Source organism: Lepidochelys kempii, chromosome 9 (genome assembly GCF_965140265.1).
Source record: "Lepidochelys kempii isolate rLepKem1 chromosome 9, rLepKem1.hap2, whole genome shotgun sequence".
NCBI lineage: Eukaryota > Metazoa > Chordata > Testudines > Cheloniidae > Lepidochelys > Lepidochelys kempii.
The window spans coordinates 55,315,095-55,336,439 of record NC_133264.1 but is presented as its reverse complement, the minus strand read 5'-3'; the positions used below and the strand labels follow the sequence as shown (position 1 = coordinate 55,336,439).

The window sequence follows — 21,345 nt, the reverse complement described above, 5'->3', positions numbered from 1 at the left end:
AAATTGATTTCCGACTGACTGGTAGCTGTCTGGCATTGCAAGCTTCCACAGGGCTGTTGCCACTTGCTTCTGAACTGTGAGGGCTGCTCTCATCTTGGTATTCTTGTGCCTCAGGGCAGGGGAAGGCAAGTCACAAAGTTCCATGAAAGTGCCCTTATGCATGCAAAAGTTTCGCAGCCACTGGGAATCGTCCCAGACCCGCAACACTATGTGGTCCCACCAGTCTGTGCTTGTTTCCCAAGCCCAGAATCGGCGTTCCACCACATGAACCTGCCCCATTAGCACCATGATGCCCACATTGCCAGGGCCCGTGCTTTGAGAGAAGTCTGTGTCCATGTCCTCATCACTCTCGTCACCACGCTGACATCGCCTACTCGCCCAGTTTTGCTTTGCCAGGTTCTGGTGCCGCATATACTGCTGGATAATGCATGTGGTGTTTAATGTGCTCCTAATTGCCAGAGTGATCTGAGCGGGCTCCATGCTTGCCGTGCTATGGTGTCTGCACAGAAAAAAGGCGCGGAACGATTGTCTGCCATTGCCCTGACGGAGGGAGGGGTGACTGACGACATGACTTACAGGGAATTAAAATCAACAAAGGGGGTGGCTTTGCGAAAAACAGAATGGCCCCCTCAAGGATAGAACTCAAAACCTCTTTCTACTGGAAAGTTGAATTACCAGCCTCAAGATTGAGACTCATGAGTGCAGGAGACCACACTTTCTTGGCAAGTGCCCCATGGCTATGTAACTTGCTGCCAGCATAGGTTGGAGGAAAATGTTACAGCTCACTTTGAGGTATCCATTCTACAATAACATTAAAAACAATTATTTGACTGAAAAATGGAGATGAGGGAACAAAACTTCATGTCCTTGCTTTAATGCAGTCTCAGTGATGGGGGTAGTATGAATATCCAAATCCATGAATATTAAAATGGATGTGGTTAATTCTAGTAGTTGATTCAGGACAGCATCTGATTTTGACAATTCATGATACTTGATTGCACAGGTCTATTGCTAATTAGCATCTGAAAATTGAATGGGGATTGTTTGGAGGCTCTCCATCTGTAGTACTGGGCCCTCTCAATCATATGGACATCAGCTTTATCTTCATGATGCTGATGAGGGTGGTAGCTGCTCCCTTGAGAAAGGGAGGCATGGTGGGTGACATGTTGTGTCACAGAAGTTTGGCTGCCTCAGGGCTCTTTTATCCTGAAAGCAGTTGTCTGTATCTAGAACAGATATAGAGCTCTTGAATCTGGGACTTGAAGTGATCAAATCTATCATCCCTCTCCCTTTAGAAATTATTTAATCTAGAGATGCACCAGAATAGAGGTTTTTGTCCCCTTCAGAAAGGGTGTTAAAACACTGAGGCAGTGTCCTGGTTCCCATTCTGCTCGGTTATTTGGTTGGCTGTCATGGGTGTATTCTTCTCGTGGGGGGGGGGGATGAAAAAATGGTGCTCTGTTCTCTGAGGTGTTCTGCATGATCATGAACAGAAGGGAAGGTGGTCTACAAGATAATATCTCAGGGTATGGGCCTTACTTCAAATGTTTGAGAAACCTCTAGAGAACATTCATAGTAGGGATGTAAAACATTAAACAGTAAGCATTAGTCTTACCGGTTAACCCAGCCTAACCATTAACCACCAGCCAGAGTGGCCCAGGTCCCTTTTCACTTTAATTAGTTAAACAATATAATTGTAATCGTTTAAATGGTTAACTTATTAAATATTTACATCCCTAATTCATAGTATGTTTTACTGTGCACATCTCACACTTTTTGCACATATTCTGTTAAATGTACACAAACATTTCTACTGGCTCTATTACTATTTCCCAGTTTAACTGCACACACCCTATATAAATACAAAGCATATTTTTATAGGGAACTATTCCTATAAATGATTATCTTTCCCAGTGGAGGAAACTTAAGTACAATCACTAAGTTCTTGTAGGAAAAAATGGCATTTCAGAAATATCACATGATTAGGCTTTGTGCAAGTGAGCAAGGTTAAGGTTATACATTCAGCCTTAAATTTCACATTTCCTTAGTTATGGGTTCTTAGGTATGCAACCTTAGCTTTGTGTTAACACTTTTTTTTTATGTTCAGTTATTTTCAGTGTATCTTCTTCTGAATTTGGGAGTCACTACTCTGTCTTGTGTTGGTGTGTAACAATTTGTATAGTGTTCCAGAATGCCATAGAGAAGGGGTCTTCAGACTTTCATAGTGTAGACCATGCATCCTCCTCTCCTTTCAATCACATGGTCTACCTCCCTTCCCAGTGGTGATCAAATAAGAGCCCTTTGGTGACCACAGCAAGTGCTTACTTGGGAAATGTTTAGTATGCTTTGAATTCAGTTTAGCACCTGGAAACAGATCCAGCACTATGTGACTAACCTGCTCTCTGCCTACTCCCAGAAAATTCTCCCTGGGTCACCATTTGAGACACTGCTTTAGGAACTGTAGGGATTTGGGGGAGTAGGGACGAAAAGGTTATGTCCTCAGTTTTGAGATAGAAAATCTGTCACATTATCAAACTTCCCCCATTGGATGTCACACAATGCATTTAAATAGTGATGTCCCAACATTGTTAGGCATAAAGGAAATCCATTTTTCCAACATTGCCTGGATCTAAGGTTTTAAATCTTAATGCTAGTCTTTGTTGTGTTTATGAACCATTAGAAAAAACAAACTTGCCTTATCCCCATTATGAACCATTAGAAAAAACAAACTTGCCTTATCCCCACAGGCAGTGTCTCATGCTCCAGAATTCAGAGGGGGTGGTTGGTGTGTCTGGCAAAGTGTGTTCTGGTGAGGCTGATGGAAGGAATCTTAGACATCATGTAGACTGCACCTTAATAGATCCACATGTGGAATATCGAAGATGATCTTTGACTGTTAGCACTGAGTAATGGATACACACACCATAGTTCAGTTTCTTAAATACAAGGTGTAGTTACAAAACAGCTAACAGTTAACTTTCCATATTTCTGCCTTCTTTGCAGATGACTTCATATGCAGATTAAGAGGAAACATTCCAGTGTTGGGATGCAATGGTGTCTCTCACTGGGAAGGATGTCTTTCACTTTGCCTATGACTTGGAGGTCATGTTAGTATGTTATGTACAAATGCATGGTAACATTTGTAATATGTACTTTGTAACAGATTGTATTCAGTCAGTATTTTATTCATTATATAGAGATTGTGATAAGTTTTAGTTTAGTAATTTAGTATTTTATTGAGCTCATTTTATGTAATCCAGTATATTAGGAATGCAAAATGGATGATACTGAGCCTTTCCTAACCTGACTTAGCAGTGGTCAATCTATTTGCATAGCTCAGTAGCACCATTATTCATACTACTTATTACACCTAGAAAGACGTGACCGTTGCTATAGGTTGTCCAGTGGTGTAATATTTGACTACTTAGGGAGTCCAATGCCAAGTTAAGTTATTCTCTTTCCTATTTCTTACATTGTTTAAATGTGTACCTGTGAGACTCTTGGCCATTCCTCATTTCTTGTCCAGTGCTGAATAGCCATTGCCTTGGCATCACAAGTGTCTAATTATAAAAGAGGTATGCTTTGTCTTAACTAGGAGAGAGGAGATAAGAGCGAATTCCTTGTCAAAGGGGACACTGTAGTTTAGGGAGCAAATGTTTATTGCATTTACGTTTTATCTTGAGGGAAATATCTTCTGGATTCTGTTTCATTAATTAAAATCCTCCAGTTTATTGAAGGGAACTTCTTAAAAGCAATTTGCTGTAGGGCAGCACAAAGTAGTAGTGTGTTCCAGTGGTGCCTCTGCAGCAAAAGTAAACCAGAATAATGCTGATATTGGTACACAAGGCGGGGTTGGAAAAGAGAAATCTGCCTTCATTTCAGATGCTTTCCAAAAAATAGTTTTCCTAATGTAATAGGGGAAGAACTTTCAAGCTACTTTCATTAGATATTAAGGTGGTAGTAAGGGATACTTTTTGCCTGAGTTAGGCTTGTACTACACCTTTCAATCTAGTTATGTTATGTTTTTTTTGCTTATGGCAGGGTATGATATAGCCATTACAGCACAGGCCCAGTTGCTGACATAGTGATACTGCTTGCTGAATGACTCCTCTTGTCTACTTACCCCTCCAGAGCCAACAGTCAGATTTCATAACATGATGTGCTACTGCAAAATTAGTTACCAGTGGTGTTTACAACCCACCAGTGCCAAAGAGATAATACAAGTGGCACCATCACAAAATGCTGAGATCTTTCTGATCTCCTGCACAGCAGTGCCCTTGTTCATCCTCTTCTACATTGATATCAGAGATGTGGAATAACATAACCTAATCCTGCAGTTAAATTCCACAAATTGTTGCTTTAATGGTCACTAAATTACTAATTTAAAGGAGTCCTGCTACTGAGCAGATCAGATTTTGATCTACCTTAAAATTGCTGCAGTTTATAAATTGCTTTATATTCTGAGTATCTTTTTACTATCTAAAGCAAAACCCACCACAATAGCCTCTGTGTTGAACTCCTGTGCTGCCTCTAGAGCAGCTGTCATTTCATAGAGCTGCTCATCTTCCTACTCATCTAAGTAGCAGCCTTACTGATTTGTGCTTTGTCAGAAACACAGGAGTAATGAGTCCTTTCTTGCTAAATGGATGAATACAAAATTAGTAGGGAAAGAAATGTAAATGTTTAAATTTTGCCTTTTCCATAGAGAAAAGATAGTAATAAGGCATTTCAGTATTGCCAGAGAAAAATGTCAAGCCATGTTAATTAAATCTTTCAATATATTGAGCAGACTGGTTTACTGAAGAAGTGACCATAAAAGGATCAGAAATAATATTAACCTTCAGTGAAGTCATTAGAATAACTACTTTAAAATACCCCCCCCCCCAGTGTTTTTTGTTCAAATAGTGCAGCTGAGCACCTCTGTGCTCTTTTAGGGTTCTCAAATGGTCTCAGTTACAATAGAATTCTTACTGTCATGTTACATACATTGGACATAGCACATTTTGAAGTGCTGTCCATTTTGCAAGGAAAACCTGTTGCATAACATTTCAGTGAATTTCATCTGCAGTTAGTACTGTCATCTAAACTGCAATAGTATTTATAACCAGTATTAGGAAAAAATCTATGAAAGCTTTTTTTATTTTATATATATAATATGTGTGTATAATATTTCACAAGTGACAAGTACATATTTAACCCTGTGGATAACCTTTGTTGAGGAACCGCTCCCTTCCTGTAGTCCTTACTTAAGCCAACTTCTGTTTTGGAATAAAAATATACTATGCAGTTAGTGCAGATAGCACAGGTTGAGCTCTACCTGTGGAATTGTCTGAGTAAAACTACAATTTAGTCATGGAGGTCACGGCAGTCACAAATTCCGTGACTTAACCAGATCTCTGTGACTTCAGCAGCTGAAGCCAGGGATGGAGGCAGGACTGTGCCCCTGCTCTGCAACTGGGGCTGGATGGCTGGAACCAGTACCCTGCAGCCCCTGCCCTGTGGCTTGGAGGGTGTGGGGGGCTGGAGCCAGGCTGTTAGCCCCTGTCCAGGAGTTGCGGCCAGCTCTGGAGCAAGAGCTGTGCACTCCTCGTGGCTGCTCTCCCCCGCTGCATCCCAGCCCTGTGGCTTCGGCCAGGGGCTGCAGCAGGGACCATTCTACAGCTGGGGCCGTGTGCCCCAGCCCTATGTTGGGGGCTGCAGAGGGAGCCGTGCACCCCCCTTGTGGCGTTCCAGGACCGTGAGCCGTCCCTCTCCCTGCACTGTGGCCATAGGTTGGCAGAGGCTGCAGCTGCGCACCGCTGTCCCACAGCTGTGGCCAACTCCGGAGTGGGGTCTGTGTGCCCCGCCATGACTGTGCCCCCTGCCGCTGCACCCCTGCCCCATGGCTTCTGCTGCAGCTGCAGTTGGGACCATTCTGCAGCTGGGGCTGTGTGCCCTTGCCCGGCAGCTGCAGTGGGGGCCGTGTGCCCCCCTCACAGCTTCCCAGGGCTGCAGCCAGGGCTGTGCACCTCTGTCCCACAGCTGTGGCCAGCTCTGGAGCGGGGGCTGCATGCCCCCCGTGCTGTGCCCCCATTGCAGCCACTGGAACCAGAGCTTTCACCTGCCGTGGTTCTTCCTGTCTGTCTACCCCCTCTCCTGACTCCATTCCTCCCCCGCAACTTAACCCTGACCCCCGTTATTTTTAGTAAAGTCACAGACAGGTCATGGGCTCTGAACTTTTTATTGCCTCTGACTTGTCTGACTTTTACTAAAAATAACCGTAACAAAATCTTAGCCTTACTTATGAGAGATCTTGGGGTTTGGGGGGTAATATGCATTCATTGAACAGCTAGCTTTAGTAGAGCATTATGGTTAGTTATTGAGTGAGTTTTAAATTACTGATTCTAGTGAGGAAATGTTCTCACTTTTTTCCAACGGAAGTGTAAATTCTTGCGATTTGCTATCTTAATGAATGGAATTTATATGTTTGCTAATTGCTTCCACACATACACTCCTTTGGTGGAAAAGTCCTGTGTGCCCGACAGCTCTGAGGAGCTCTTCTCTTCTGCACTTGGCTTTTGATGCTCCTGATTGCAACTGCCATTCACTTACGTAATGACTTGATGGGAAACATAAAAAATAAGCCATTCTTTCTCAAACCTCTTTTTTTTTTTTTACCTGAAGCTAACCCAGACTGGAGGAATTGAGACTTTGGAGTCAAGCATTATCACTGGCCCACTGAGCTGGCCACAATGGTTTTATTTTCTTTACTAGAAGTAATTTTACAGTTATTTCAGGAGTCAGAGTACTGGTACACTTGCAGTGCTTTATATTTGGCTATTAAAAGGGTTATTTCTTTGTATACAAACATCTTAAATTTCTGTATTCAGATTCTGTATTATCATTAGCCAAGACTATATTAATAAAAATATCAAAATATACAGTGGGTCTTTATTGAATTCCTTGTATAGTCTAACCAGGAATCATTAAGTAGCATGATGGGGTTGGTGTTCTAATTTCTTCTTCACAGTCCAGTTTGTTGGACTCATGTAAGTGAAGGGTGATATATTGATGGAGCTGCACAAAAATATGGGAATTAAATAAAACCTGCACAGCACTGACAGTATACTCTTCATGCAGGTAATCCTGAGTTTGTAGAACTGTAAGTATTAAGTGATGCTCTTGTCCTTCCAGCAACCTCTTACAACTTCCTGTGGCCCCTATTGATAACTTAGTGATAACTTAGTGCAGAATGCAGCAGCCCACTTACATTCAGGCAGAGTGAGTTACAGCAAGGTGCCCTGGGGCTGTTGACTCTCACCTAGGAATGTGTATATTATTTTGGGGCCTGGCTACCAGTGGACTGCTTCTCTGTATGTAGTGATTGTGCAAATCAAAAGCACTGAAGCGAACTACCTGATTGAAAAGTTATTGAGCTAGTGGCAGAATATTTCATGTGAGTGATTCTTGATTTTTGGAACTGAATAACATTCTCACTCACGCTTGGTCTGAAAGAGCTCAAATTCCCACTTGGAAGGGGAAGCACTGTGTGAAGCTAAATGTCTACTGCACAATGGAACAAGGGGGGTGAGGTGATATCTTCTATTGGACCAGCTTCTGTTGGTGAGGGGGGCAAGCTTTTGAGCTACACAGAGCTCTTCTTCAGGTCTGGGAAAGGTACTTATGTGTTACAGCTAAATACAAGGTGGAACAGATTGCTTAGCATAAGTAGTTAACACATTCTAAGAGAAGAGCTCTGTGTAGCTGAAAAGTTTCTCTTTTACCAACACAAGTTGATCCAATAAAAGATATTCTTACCCGCCTTTTCTCTAATATCTGGGATCAACATGAAGAAAGGATGTAACACAGACATGATGTTTCTTGCATTTGCTCAAGAAATGCATCCTCCAGCCAGCAGCGGCAGGAGTTTGGGCGGGTGGGGGTTCTCAGGGCTGAGGCAGCGGGTTGGGGGATGGGATGGGTAGTGCTTACCTTGGGGGGCTCCCTGGAAGCGGCCAGCATGTCTGGCTCCTAGATAGGGAGGCAGCGCACAGAGTCCCTTGGCCATGCCTCCACCTAGGGCCTGCAGGGGCAGGCCAACCACTTCCAGGAGCAGGTTAGGGAGCCTGCCAGCCCTCCTTCTGTGCCCTGCATGAGCAGGAGTCCTGGGCCACACACCACTGCCTGCTCCCCTTCCCCACCAGCAGCAGCTGTGTACTTGGGCTGCCCCCCTCAGCACCCACAGTGCCCCCAGGCTGTACCTCTCCTCCCCCAGAGCACACACGGTACCCCTGAGCTGCCACTTTCCCTCCCCATCCCCCGAGCAACCAAGTTTCAGTCAAGAGTGTGTAGTAAAAGACATGGACCGGTCACGGGCCATGAATTTTTCTTTATTCCCCATGACCTGCCCATGACTTTTTACTAAAAATACCTGTGACTAAAACGCAGCCTCATCAATGACAGGGTACTCTTCCCAGACCAGAAGATGATCTGTGTAGCTCAAAAGCTTCTCTTTCACAAACAGAAGAATAAGATATCTTCCGCACTGTATCTCTCTCATCCTGGCACCAACACAGCTACAACAGTACTACACAGTGGAGCAGATTTCTGCTGCACTCTAGCTCTGCCCCTTTTTAGCTGCTAGTGCTGCCTGCTAACCAGGGATGGGAAGTGTTCCAGGGTGCACAAGTTTTTTCTGTTTCTTTATTTGCAGGTGATTATCCAGTGATCCATCCTCTGTTGCTCATTCCCAGCTTCTGGCAAACAGAGGCTAGGGACACCATCCCTGTTCATCCTGGCTAATAGCCATTGATGGACCTATCTTTCATAAACTGATGTAGTTCTTTTTTGAACTCTGTTATGATCTTGGCCTTCACAACATCCTCTGGCAAGAAGTTCCACAGGCTGACTGCATTATGTGAAGAAATACTTCCTTTTATTTGTTTTAAACATGCTGCCTATTAATTTCATTTGGTGACCCTCTAGTTCTTGTGTTCTGAGAAGTAGTAAACAACACTTCTTTATCTACATTCGCTACACCAGTCATGATTTTATAGACCTCAATCATATCTCCCCTTAGCCGTCTCTTTTCCGAGCTGAAAAGTCCCAGTCTTATTAATCTCTCCTCATACCGAAGCAGTTCCATACCCCTAATTCCAATATATGTTTTTTGAGATGGGGCGATCAGATATGCACACACTATTCAAGATGTGGGCGTACCATGGGTTTATATAGAGGCAGCATGATATTTTCTGTCCTATTATCTATCTCTTTCTTAATCACTCCAAGCATTCTGTTTGCATTTTTGACTGCTGAAAAGTTTTTCAGTGAACTGTCCACAGTGACTCCAAGATCTCTTTCTTGGGTGGTAACAGCTAATTTAGACCCCATCATTTTATATGTATAGTTGGGATTATGCTTTCCAATGTGCATTACTTTGCATTTATCAACATTAAATTTCATCTGCCATTTTGTTGCCCAGTCGCCCAGTTTTGAGAGATCCTTTTGTAGCTCTTTGCAGTCTGCCTGGGTCTGAACTATCTTTAGTAAGTTCTATCATTAGAAACATAGATAGCTGGGTTTGCAATGACCCAGAGAACCTCATGGTGACTTGTCTGCCTGGTGTGAAGGTTACAGATCTCTCGAGACATCTAGATAGACTTATGCATAGTGCTGGGGAGCAGCCGCTGCTTGTGGTACTGTAGGTACCAATGACATAGGGAAGGATAGGAGAGAGGTCCTGGAGGCCAAATTTAGGCTGCTAGGTAAGAGATTGAAGTCCAGGACCTCCATGGTAGCATTCTCTGAGATGCTCCCAGTTCCACACGCAGGGCCTGTTAGACAGGCAAAACAGCAGAGTCTCAATGCATGGATGAGATGATGGTGTAGGGAGGAGGGGTTTAGATTTATTAGGAACTGGGGAAACTTGAGAAAGCGGGAGCCTATACAGGAAGGATGGGCTCCACCTAAACCAAAATGAAACCAGATTGCTGGCGCTTAAAATTAAAAAGGTTGCAGAGCAGTTTTTAAACTAAGGGCTGGGGGAAAGCTGACAGGTTTGGAGGAGCAAGTGGTTCGGACATCCTTTAGGGGAGGATCTATTAATAGAGAATCTCTATGTCCTAATGAGGATGAGAGGATGGAAAATGATAAAATACAGGCAGGGTTTGATCAGAAACAGTCGTATAAAAAAAAGACTCATTCAATTACATTGTGTAACGGCGGACAGTTAAAAGGAGACAAGTTTTTAAAGTGCTTATATACGAATGCGAGAAATCTAAATAAAATGGGTGAACTACAGTACCTTGTATTAAATGAGGATATTAATATAATAGGCATCACGGAAACTTGGTGGAATGAGGATAAGCAATGGGATACAGTAATACCACGATACAAAATATATCAGAAGGACAGAACAGGTCATGCTGGTGAGGGAGTGGCACTATATCTGAAAGAAAACGTAGAATCAAATTAAGTAAAAATCGTAAATGAATCAAACTGTATCACAGAATCTCTATGGATAGTAATTTCATGTTCTAATAATAAGAATATAGCGGTAGGGATATGTTATCGACCACCTGACCAGGATGGTGATCATGACTGTGAAATGCTCAGGGAGATTAGCGAGGCTATTAAAATAAAAAACTCAATAATAATGATGGGGGATTTCAATTATCCCCATATTGCCTGGGTACATGTCACCTCAGGACGGGAGGCAGAGATAAAGTTTCTCAACACCTTAATGACTGCTTCTTGGAGCAGCTGGTCCTGGAACCCTCCAGAGAAGAGGCAATTCTTGATTTAATCCTAAGTGGAGTACAGGATCTGGTCCAAGTGGTGAATATAGCTGGACCACTTGGTAATAGTGACCAGAATATGATTAAATTTAATATCCCTGTGTTAGGAAAAACTCGACAGCAGCCCAACACTCTAGCATTTAATTTCAGAAAGGGGAACTACACAAAAATGAGATTAGTTAAACAGAAATTAAAGGGTACAATGCCAACAGTGAAATCTCTGCAAGCTGTGTGGAAACTTTTTAAAGACACCATAATAGAGGCTCAACTTAACTATATACCCCAAATTAAAAAACATAGTAAGAGAACCAAAAAAGAGCCACAGTGGCTAAATAGCAAAGTAAAAGAAGCAGTGAGAGGCAAAAAGGCGTCCTTTAAAAAGTGGAAGTTAAATCCTAGTAAGGAAAATAGAAAGGAGCATAAACACTGGCAAGTGAAGTGTAAAAATACAATTAGGAAGGCCAAAAAATAATTTGAGGAACAGTTAGCCTAACACTCAAAAGTAATAGCAAATTTAAGTACATCAGAAGCGGGAAGTCTGCTAAACAACTAGTAGGGCTACTGAATGATCGAGGTGCTAAAGGAGCACTCAAGGACAATAAGGCCATTGCGGAGAAACTAAATTAATTTTTTGCCTCCATCCCTGTTTGCTGGAGGTCACAGTTTGCTGTGTCCCTGCCGGCAAGGATCCCACCCAGCCCTCCCCATGGCACACATCATCTTTGCAACTTTAAATGCCTGGGGCTGTAGGATGAGTTTCTGCAGGTGCCAGGTGCTCTCCTTCCTTCGGGAGGGGGGGCACTCTGTGGTTTTCCTGCAGGGGACCCATACAGATCTGGCCACTGAAGCTAGCTGGTGGCTGTAGTGGGGGGACAGGGTCTATTTTAGCCACCTCACAGTTCATACGGCTGGCGTGGTGACCCTGTTCTCCCCAGACCTACGGCCCGAGGTGGTGGGGGTTGCTGAGGCTGTGCCAGACCACCTGCTGCACCTCCGGGTCCACGTGGAGGGGCTAGTGGTAAATCTTGTCAACATTTACACCCCAACATCGGGCCCGGAGCAGCTGCGCTTTTATCAGCAGGCATCTGCCTTCCTCGGCTCCTTGGATCCTCACGAGTGCCTGGTCCTGGGTGGGGACTTTAACACCACCCTCGATGAGCAGGACTGCTCGGGGACCGAGCAGTGCCCGGCCGCCGCGGATGTCTTCTGGGAGATTGTCAACCATCACTCCCTAGTGGACGTCTGGCGCAACCGCCACCCGGATGATGTCTCGATGTTCACCTTTGTCTGGGTGGAGGCCCATTGGTCGCACTACTCCCGGTTGGACCGCATTTACTTATCATGCTGTCACCTTTCACGGGCCCGCTCCTCCAGCATCCGGCAAGCCCTGTTCTCGGATCACCTGTGACAGCCTCTCTCTGCGGGGAGAGGCAGGGGCCAGCACTTTAATAACAGCTTGTTGGAGGATGAGAGCTTCGTGGCGTCCTTCCGGTAGTTCTGGATGGCCTGGTGAGGGCAGAGATGCACCTTTTCCTCAGCGTGGCAGTGGTGGGATGTGGGGAAGGTGCGTGCCCAGCTCTTCTGCTGCGACTACGCCCAGGGCACCAGCCGACGGAGGGATGCAGCGATAGAGCAGTTGGAATGGGAGGTCTTAGAGCTGGAGAGGCATCTGTCTGCCAGCTCCGTGGATCCATCCCTCTGTGGAGCATGCCAGGAGAAGTGGGAGGAGCTCCAGGCCCTCAAGGACCATTGGGCCCAGGGCACCTTTGTTCGATCTTGAATCTGCCTCCTTCAGGAGATGGATCACAGCTCCCACTTCTTCTATGCCCTGGAGAAACAGAGTGGGAGCCAAGAAGCACGTCACTTGCCTCCTCGCAGAGGACAGCACCCCTGTCATGGATCTGGCAGAGGTGTGTGGGAGGCCCAGGACCTTCTGTGCAGGCCTTTTCTCCCCGGATCCGACCAATCCTGATGCTTGCAGCGTGCTCTGGGACGGACTCCTGATGGTCAGCGCAGGCGACTGAGACCAGCTAGAGCTGCCTCTCACTCTGGCCGAATTCTCGGAAGCCCTTCGCTGCATGCCCACCGATAAATCCCTGGGGATGGACAGGCTGATCGTGGAGTTCTACCATGTGTTCTGGGATGCTCTCGGCCCAGACCTTGTCACAGTCTAGGCCAAATCCTTGGAGAACGGGGCCCTCCCCCTGTCATGCAGGTGAGCCATGCTCACCTTGCTTCCGAAGAAGGAGGACCCCCGTAACCTTTGGAATTGACTTTGTAGTCCCATCTCGCTCCTCAGCACGGACTACAAAGTCGTAGTGAAGGTCATCTCACTGCGGCTGGGGTCTGTGTTGGTGGATGTGGTCCACCCCAAGCAGACCTACACCGTCCCAGGCTGTACCTTCTTTTATAATCTCTATTTGGTCTGGGATCTCTTGGAGCTTGGGTGTAGGGATGGTCTATTGTTTGCCCTTCTGTCCCTGGATCAGGAGAAGGCGTTCAACAGGGTGGACCACGGGTATCTCCTGGGCACTCTGCAAGCTTTTGGCTTCGGACCCCAGTTTATGGGCTTTCTCCAGGTGCTGTACGCCTCTGTGGAGTGCCTGGTAGGGCTCAACTGGACCCTGACTGAGCCAGTCAGCTTCGGGTGGGGAGTATGGCAGGAGTGTCCCCTCTCAGGCCAGCTGTATGCTCTGGTGATCGAGCCCTTCCTCTGTCTCCTCTGCCAGAGGCTGATGGGGTTGGTGCTGCAAGAGCCAGAGCTGCGGCTGGTCCTGTCAGCGTATGCCGACGACGTGCTCCTCGAGGTCCAGGACCTGGGCGACTTGGTGCCGGTGGGGGCTTGCCAGGCCATCTACTCGGCAACCTCCTTTGCCTGGGTCAAGAGCTCTTGCCTACTGGTCGGAGACGAGTGGCAGGCGAGCTCCCTCCCACCCGCGCTTCAAGCCATCCAGTGGACCACGGGTCCGCTGCTCAATCTTGGCGTTTACCTTTCTGCCACTCATCCATCTCCGCCAAAGAACTGGCAAGGTTTAGAGGGCAGGGTGGCAGAGCGGCTCCAGAAATGGACAGGATTGCTCCAGTGCCTCTCCTTCTGAGGGAGGGCACTGGTGCTCAATCAGCTAGTCCTGTCCATGCGCTGGCACCAGCTCAACACCCTGGTCCCGGCCCCGTGCTTACTGGCCAACCTCCAGACATCGATTCTGGAGTTCTTCTGGCCAGGGCTGCACTGGGTCTCTGCAGGGGTCCTCCACTTGCCCCTGGAGGAGGGAGGACAGGGCCTGAAGTGCCTGCGCACTCAGGTCCACGTCTTCCACCTCCAGGCCCTGTAGAGGCTCCTTTATGGTGTGGGTAGTCCAGCGTGGAGTGTACTGGCGCACATCTTCCTGCACCGCTTCCGCGGGTTCCAATACAACTGGCAGCTCCTTTTTCTCCATCCAAGAGGTCTTTCATGAAACTTCTCCAGGTTGCCAGCCTGAGTGTGACCCCCTCTTATAAATTAAAAACACTTTTTAAATATTTAACACTACTATAAATGCTGGAGGCAAAGTGGGGTTTGGGGGTGGAGGCTGACAGCTCGTGACCCCCCCATGTTATAACCTGTGACCCTCTGAGGGGTCATGACCCCCCAGTTTGAGAACCACTGTTCTACCAGGACCTCCTCCAGACCTGGAAACTGCTCTCAGTGACCAGATCCATGGCGGTCACTGAGGGGGCGGATCTCCTCGCGGAGCCCCTGCTACACAACCCCCAGCTCCGTGTGCAGGTGCTGAAGTCCCCCTCAGTGTGCCAGAGGTTGGTCCTGGCAGAAGTCACCAGAGCTGGAGACCTCCTGGACTACGACCGGGGAGACTGGCTGGATCCCCGACGCTCACTCAGTGCATGCGGCTCTCCAGACCTCGTACTCCCCAGCACACTTCAGGAGGTGTGCTGCTCGGGGTTTCCTCGACCAGGTCCTGCAAGAGGGCACACCCCGCCCACTGTCCACCCCAGGCCCTCCGGACCTTTTTATCAGACCCCTGCCCCATGGACCTACCCAGCCATCCCACCCCTTTACTGTGAGCTGGCTGCATGGCTTGTAGCCAGTTCGGTTCCACACCATGCCAAGAAAACATCTGTACACACTTGTGCTCCACACTCTTCACGTCCTCACCCTCGCGTCCCACCCTGACACAAAGTAGCGGGACCTCCTGCCACCTCTGGAGGGTGAGAAGCCCCGGTGGGCCAGCCTATGTTCCACCCTGATCCCAAGGCCCACCGGGGACATCAGCTGGCGGCTCCTTCATGGAGCCATGAGCATGGGCGTGTACTTGGCATGGTTCACCCCTGTCTCGGACACCTGCCCCTTCTGCGGCATGAGGGAGACCCTGGCGCACGTTTACCTGGAGTGCGCCAGGTTGCAGCCCCTATTCCGGCTCCTCTTGAACATCATGTTATGTTTTCGGTTGCACTTTTCTCCTCACCTTCTCATCTATGCACTCCCTATCTGTGGCCCCACGAAGTCACGGGACCTCCTTGTCAACCTCCTTCTAGCCCTGGCTAAAATGGCCATCTACAAAACCAGGGAGAGGAAGTTGGCTGACGAGGTCTCCTGTGACTGTGGGGCCTATTTCAGATCCTTCATCTGCTCATGCATCCGGGCAGAGTTCCTCTGGGCGGTGTCCGCTGGCTCCCTTGATACCTTTTGAGGAGTAGTGGGTACTGTCTGGGGTTCTCTGCTTGGTGTCCCCATCAGGTTCCCTTCGTTTAGCCCTCTGACCTCACCTGTCCCTGTTTTATCCTTAGCTGTCCCCCATACTCGCTTGGTATCCCGGACCTGTAGATCCTCCCTTTAGGCTAGTGGGAGGTCCTTTAGTAGTGGGCGGGCTTCCGCCTGCCCACTTCCTGGATCCCAATAGGATCACTCTCCTGTAGACCTCTTGGCTGACCCTGTCACATTACATATAAAGCCAGCATCTAGTACATCTGGGATGAGGGGTGTGATTCAGCCAGCACTTTACACAACTTCTCATGGGTTAAGCATATTTGAAGAGCAAAAAGTAACCATCTTGCTCTAACAGGTGGATGAGAGGTTTGATCTGCTGCCCATAGAAATGCATTAGTGTAAAATTCCTCATGGTGTTATAGACTGTGTCTAGGAGCCAGTTATTTATAGGAATTACTGAGTATTTGGAATGATAAAATATGACCTGAATGCATGTTAGTGTCTAAAATTCTCTAATTCATTAGAGTTGCTGCTCCACCAGGGAGCGGTATAAAATTTTTTTGAGACCCTATGTCTCTAGCCCACCTCTGTTTACAAGGTCTTTGCCTACTTTTTAGAAACTGGCTCTGAATAAGTCAGCTTTGCCCAATTACTTTTAGCTCCCAGCAACTTCATTGCCACCCTTTTTGCTCATGGCTGTTGTTCCGCTGAGAGCTAACAAGTCTCAGTGACCAGAAATATCTGCAAGCAACCTCCATTATTACAGTTAGAGCTTTTAGATACTACCAACATCCAGCCCCCCTCTGTGCTAGGCTCTGTACAAACAGTGAGACAAGCCTCTGCCCCAAAGAGCTCAGACAAGACAAAGGGTGGGAGAGGAAAGAGGCACAAAGATGTAGAAACTTGTCAAGATCACAAAGGCAAGTGACAGGAGAAATAGAACTCAGGTGTCCTGACTTCCAGTCCAGTGTCTGATTTAATAGACCATGGCACCTCTCTAACAGCTGTATCAGTGGTTCCCAGACTCTGGGACATGTACTAGTATTCACCAATGATACTTGAGCTGGCTGTCATCTCACTAGTGATCTCAATGCAACATTCCTCCTTTCATTAGGGCCCAACTGGAAAAAGCAACCATTGCTCAGAAAAGGTTGTGACCCACTGCATTAGCCATACCAGGTGGGAATACTTGAAACAAGCAATTTTAGTACGAGAAACAACACTGAGGGTGGGTGTCACTTTGTGAATCAGTCCTGCACAGTGTCACTCTTAGTGCAACTGCACAGAATGGCCTTGAAGTTAAGGCTAGAGTGCATTATCTGCTCATAGTAAAATATGCTACAAAGGCACAAAGTATTTTAAGTAGCACTCAATACTGGCAAATCCACCTCCATAGCAATGGAGAAAGGGTTGTTGCAGCTACATTGTTAATAGTAAATTAAAAATGTGTTACCTTGGGGCCTGGAGCAGCTCTCCTTTCACATTCCTCCAGGACCTGGCTTGTAGTGAGTGAAATACAGTCTGTCTGCCATGTTTCATCTTGATGCAAAGGATGTAATACTGGAAAATCGGGACATTTAGACTCTCTCATACTCTTTCCATTAAAAGCTCTGAAAAGGGAAGACATGTCCACTCATCAGGCAAGGAAATCTGACCTGTCCTTCATTGCTTTCCCATCTCACCTTCCTATATACTGGAAACGGATCTTTAAGTCTGTGTTGCTCACCACAGGCTTTTCTTGCAGCCACACCTCCTGGGCTGTTATGGGGGGGGAATAGCAGCCCCTCCCTGTTGCTCCTGGATGCACTGCCTTGGGACCGCCAGCAGTGGTTGCGCCCTGCTCCCCGCATGGACACTTGGGGCACAATGCTGGAGGACCAGGCAGTTGGTGAGTTCCCCAACTTCCCAGGGGTGGTGGGGTTCAGGCTTTGGGCAGGAGGCAGCAGGCTCTGGCCACAGGGCTTCAGGTTCCAGTCCCCCACTGCTTCCCCCCATCCATTGCCTCTGGCCCTCTCTGCCTCCCTAGACCCCCCCCCCTTCAGGGCTTAATTTGTCCCCAGGCTTGACAGGGCTTAGTAAGTCTGTTGTGAAAAGTGATACTTGTATGCCTGTTAATCACTTTTCACAACAGACTTACTATCTAGCAATAAATAAATTACAATGATTTGGACACATATATGTGCATATTTATTTGTTTTTCCTGAAGCTAATTAAGTATTTTAGGAAAAAGTATGAGAGCGGCCACCAGCAAGAGTTGATGGCCGCAATGAGGCCATCAAAAAGTTTGTCCTGAGAACCCCTGAAAGTTTTAGTTATTAGTTCCACAAATTACAGTACCTCCCCCATATGATGTCTATGGGATCAACAACTACCAAAATGGGTTTCATTCTGTAACTCTTAATACTTTAAAGAAAAGAAAAAAAGCATTCTATTCTCTGGCACCCTCCAAGAAGAAAAGTGACATCTGAAAAGGCATATTCTAAAATGGATTTCATGCTCCAAAGCTATTTTGCCTCTTCCCCATCACCCATCTTCTCTGCTTACTTTACATAAGAATGGCCCTATTGGGTCAGACCAAAGGTCCATTTAGCCCAGTATCCTGTCTTCCAACAATGTCCAGTGCCAGGTGACCCAAAGGGAATTAACAGAACATTAATTTCATTTGGTGACCCCTAGTTCTTGTGTTATGAGAAGTAGTAAACAACACTTCCTTATCTACTTTCTCTACACCAGTCATGATTTTATAGTCCTCAATCATATCTCCCCTTAGCCATCTCTTTTTCAAGCTGAAAAATCCCAGTCTTATTAATTTCTCCACATACAGAAGCTGTTCCATACCCCTAATAATTTTTGTTGCCCTTTTTTGAACCTTTTCCAATTCCAATATATGTTCTTTGAGATGGGGCAATCACATATGCCACACACTATTCAAGATGTGGGCATACCATGGATTTATATAGAGGCAACATGATATTTTCTGTCCTGTTATCTATCCATTTCTTAATTATTCCCAGCATTCTACTTACTTTTTTGACTGCCAAAAGTTTCTCAGAGAACTATCCACAATGACTCCAAGATCTCTTTCTTGAGTGATGTCATAAATGTATAGCTGAGGGTAGCATAAAATCCCTCCTTGACCTGTAAGGGGTTAAGAAGCTCAAATAACCTGGTTGGCACCTGACCAAAAGGACCAATAATGGAAGAAGTTACTTTCAAATCTGTGGTGGGAGGTTGTGCTCTCTTTGTTGTTCTCTCTTGGACAGAGAGGGACCAGGGCAGGAAAAAAACATGTCCTAAAACCCTATCTGAAATAAGCATCTAGGTTAACAAAAATTGTAAGTAAAGGCAAGAAGATGTGCTAGATTATCTTTTGTTTTAGCTTGTGAGTTTTCCCAATGCTAAGAGGGAGGTTTATTCCTGTTTTTGTAACTTTGAAGTTGAGCCTAGAGGGGAATCCTCTGTGTTTTAAATCTTTTTAGTACCCTGTAAAATTACCTTCCATCCTGATTTTACAGCGGTGCTTCTTTTACCATTTTCTTTATAATAAAGTTCTTCTTTTAAGAACCTGATTGATTTTAGTGTCCTAAAGAAAGGGTCTGTTCTATAATCTGGCAACATGTGACCTCCAGAAGAAGAAGGGGGAACGTCCATGTACCAGCAACGAGGATACAGGTAAGTAACCGTTTTCATGTTCTCTCCACAGGTACCATTGTGGGGAGTGGCCCAGATGATATGTCTGGGGGAAGGGAGCAGAAGGAGACTCCACCAGTTGAAAGGCATGAAATGCACAGTCCTAAGGTTGGGGATTCCACGACCACCACTCCCAAGAGAAGGAGGCGGGTGGTGGTGGTCGGGGACTCTCTCCTCAGGGGGACTGAGTCATCTATCTGCCGCCCTGACCGGGAAAACAGAGAAGTCTGCTGCTTGCCAGGTGCTAAGATTCGCGATGTGACTGAGAGTCTGCTGAGACTCATCAAGCCCTCGGACCGCTACCCCTTCCTGCTTTTCCACATGGGCACCAATGATACTGCCAAGAATGACCTTGAGCGGATCACTGCAGACTATGTGGCTCTGGGAAGCAGGATAAAGGAGTATGAGGCGCAAGTGGTGTTCTCATCCATCCTCCCCGTGGAAGGAAAAGGCCGGGGTAGGGATTGTCGAATCGTGGAAGTCAATGAATGGCTACGCAGGTGCTGTTGGAGAGAAGGCTTTGGATTCTTCGACCATGGGATGGTGTTCCAAGAAGGAGGAGTGCTAGGCAGAGATGGGCTCCACTTAACGAAGAGGGGGAAGAGCATCTTCACAAGCAGGCTGGCTAACCTCGTGAGGAGGGCTTTAAACTCGGTTCACCGGAGGAAGGAGACCAAAGCCCTGAGGTAAGTGGGGAAGCGGGATACTGGGAGGAAGCACAAGCAGGATCGTGTGAGAGGGGAGGGCTCCTGCCTCATACTGAGAACAAGGGGGTGATCAGCGGGTTATCTCAAGTGCCTATATACAAACGCACAAAGCCTGGGAAACAAGCAGGGAGAACTGGAGGTCCTGGCAAAGTCAGGGAATTATGATGAGATTGGAATAATGGAGACTTGGTGGGATAACTCGCATGACTGGAGTACTGTCATGGATGGGTATAAACTGTTCAGGAAGGACAGGGAGGCCAGAAAAGGTGGGGGAGTTGCACTGTATGTAAGAGAGCAGTATGACTGCTCAGAGCTCAAGTATGAAACTGCAGAAAAACCTGAGAGTGTCTGGATTAAGTTTAGAAGCCTGAGCAACAAGGGTAATATCGTGGTGGGAGTCTGCTATAGACCACCGGAGTAGGGGGATGAGGTGGATGAGGCTTTCTTCCGGCAACTCGCAGAAGCTACTAGATCGCACGCCCTGGTTCTCATGGGTGACTTCAATCATCCTGATATCTGCTGGGAGAGCAATACAGTGGTCCACAGACAATCCAGGAAGTTTTTCGAAAGTGTAGGGGACAATTTCCTGGTGCAAGTGCTGGAGGAACCAACTAGGGGCAGAGCTCTTCTTGACCTGCTGCTCACAAACCGGGAAGAATTAGTAGGGGAAACAAAAGTGGATGGGAACCTGGGAGGCAGTGACCATGAGATGGTTGAGTTCAGGATCCTGACACAAGGAAGAAAGGAAAGCAGCAGAATACGGACCCTGGACTTCAGAAAAGCAGACTTTGACTCCCTCAGGGAACTGATGGGCAAGATCCCCTGGGAGAATAATATGAGGGGGAAAGGAGTCCAGGAGAGCTGGCTGTATTTTAAAGAATCCTTATTGAGGTTACAGGGACAAACCATCCCGATGTGTAGAAAGAATAGTAAATAAGGCAGGTGACCAACTTGGCTTAACAGTGAAATCCTTGCTGATCTTAAACACAAAAAAGAGGCTTACAAGAAGTGGAAGATTGGACAAATGACCAGGGATGAGTATATAAATATTGCTCGGGCATGTAGGAATGGAATCAGGAAGGCTAAATAACACCTGGAGTTGCAGCTAGCGAGGGATGTTAAGAGTAACAAGAAGGGTTTCTTCAGGTATGTTGGCAATAAGAAGAAAGCCAAGGAAAGTGTGGGTCCCTTACTAAATGAGGGAGGCAACCTAGTGACAGAGGATGTGGAAAAAGCTAATGTACTCAATGCTTTTTTTGCCTCTGTCTTCACGAACAAGGTCAGCTCCCAGACTACTGCCCTGGGCAGCACAGCATGGGGAGGAGGTGGCCAGCCCTCTGTGAAGGAAGAAGTGGTTCGGGACTATTTAGAAAAACTGGACGTGTACAAGTCCATGGGGCTGGATGCGTTGCATCCGAGAGTGCTAAAGGAACTGGCGGATGTGATTGCAGAGCCATTGGCCATTATC

At 46.7% G+C, this 21,345-nt stretch overlaps 2 protein-coding genes across 5 annotated transcripts in view; both read left to right on the top strand.

Moving 5' to 3' along the window:
- FARP2 (FERM, ARH/RhoGEF and pleckstrin domain protein 2) overlaps positions 1-21,345 on the top strand; it is a 272,153-nt gene that overhangs the window by 5,208 nt on the left and 245,600 nt on the right. The window lies entirely within an intron of this gene.
- SEPTIN2 (septin 2) overlaps positions 1-21,345 on the top strand; it is a 111,846-nt gene that overhangs the window by 47,775 nt on the left and 42,726 nt on the right. For 2 of the 4 annotated variants that reach the window (XR_012160861.1, XM_073360461.1), the window contains one exon: positions 3,004-6,667. The exons of 1 other annotated variant lie outside the window; for it this stretch is intronic. The gene's annotated coding sequence lies outside the window, so the exon portion shown is untranslated. Of the gene's footprint in view, positions 1-3,003; positions 6,668-19,183; positions 19,207-21,345 lie in introns of those variants that run through there. One more of the 4 variants, XM_073360464.1, reaches the window with a different exon arrangement.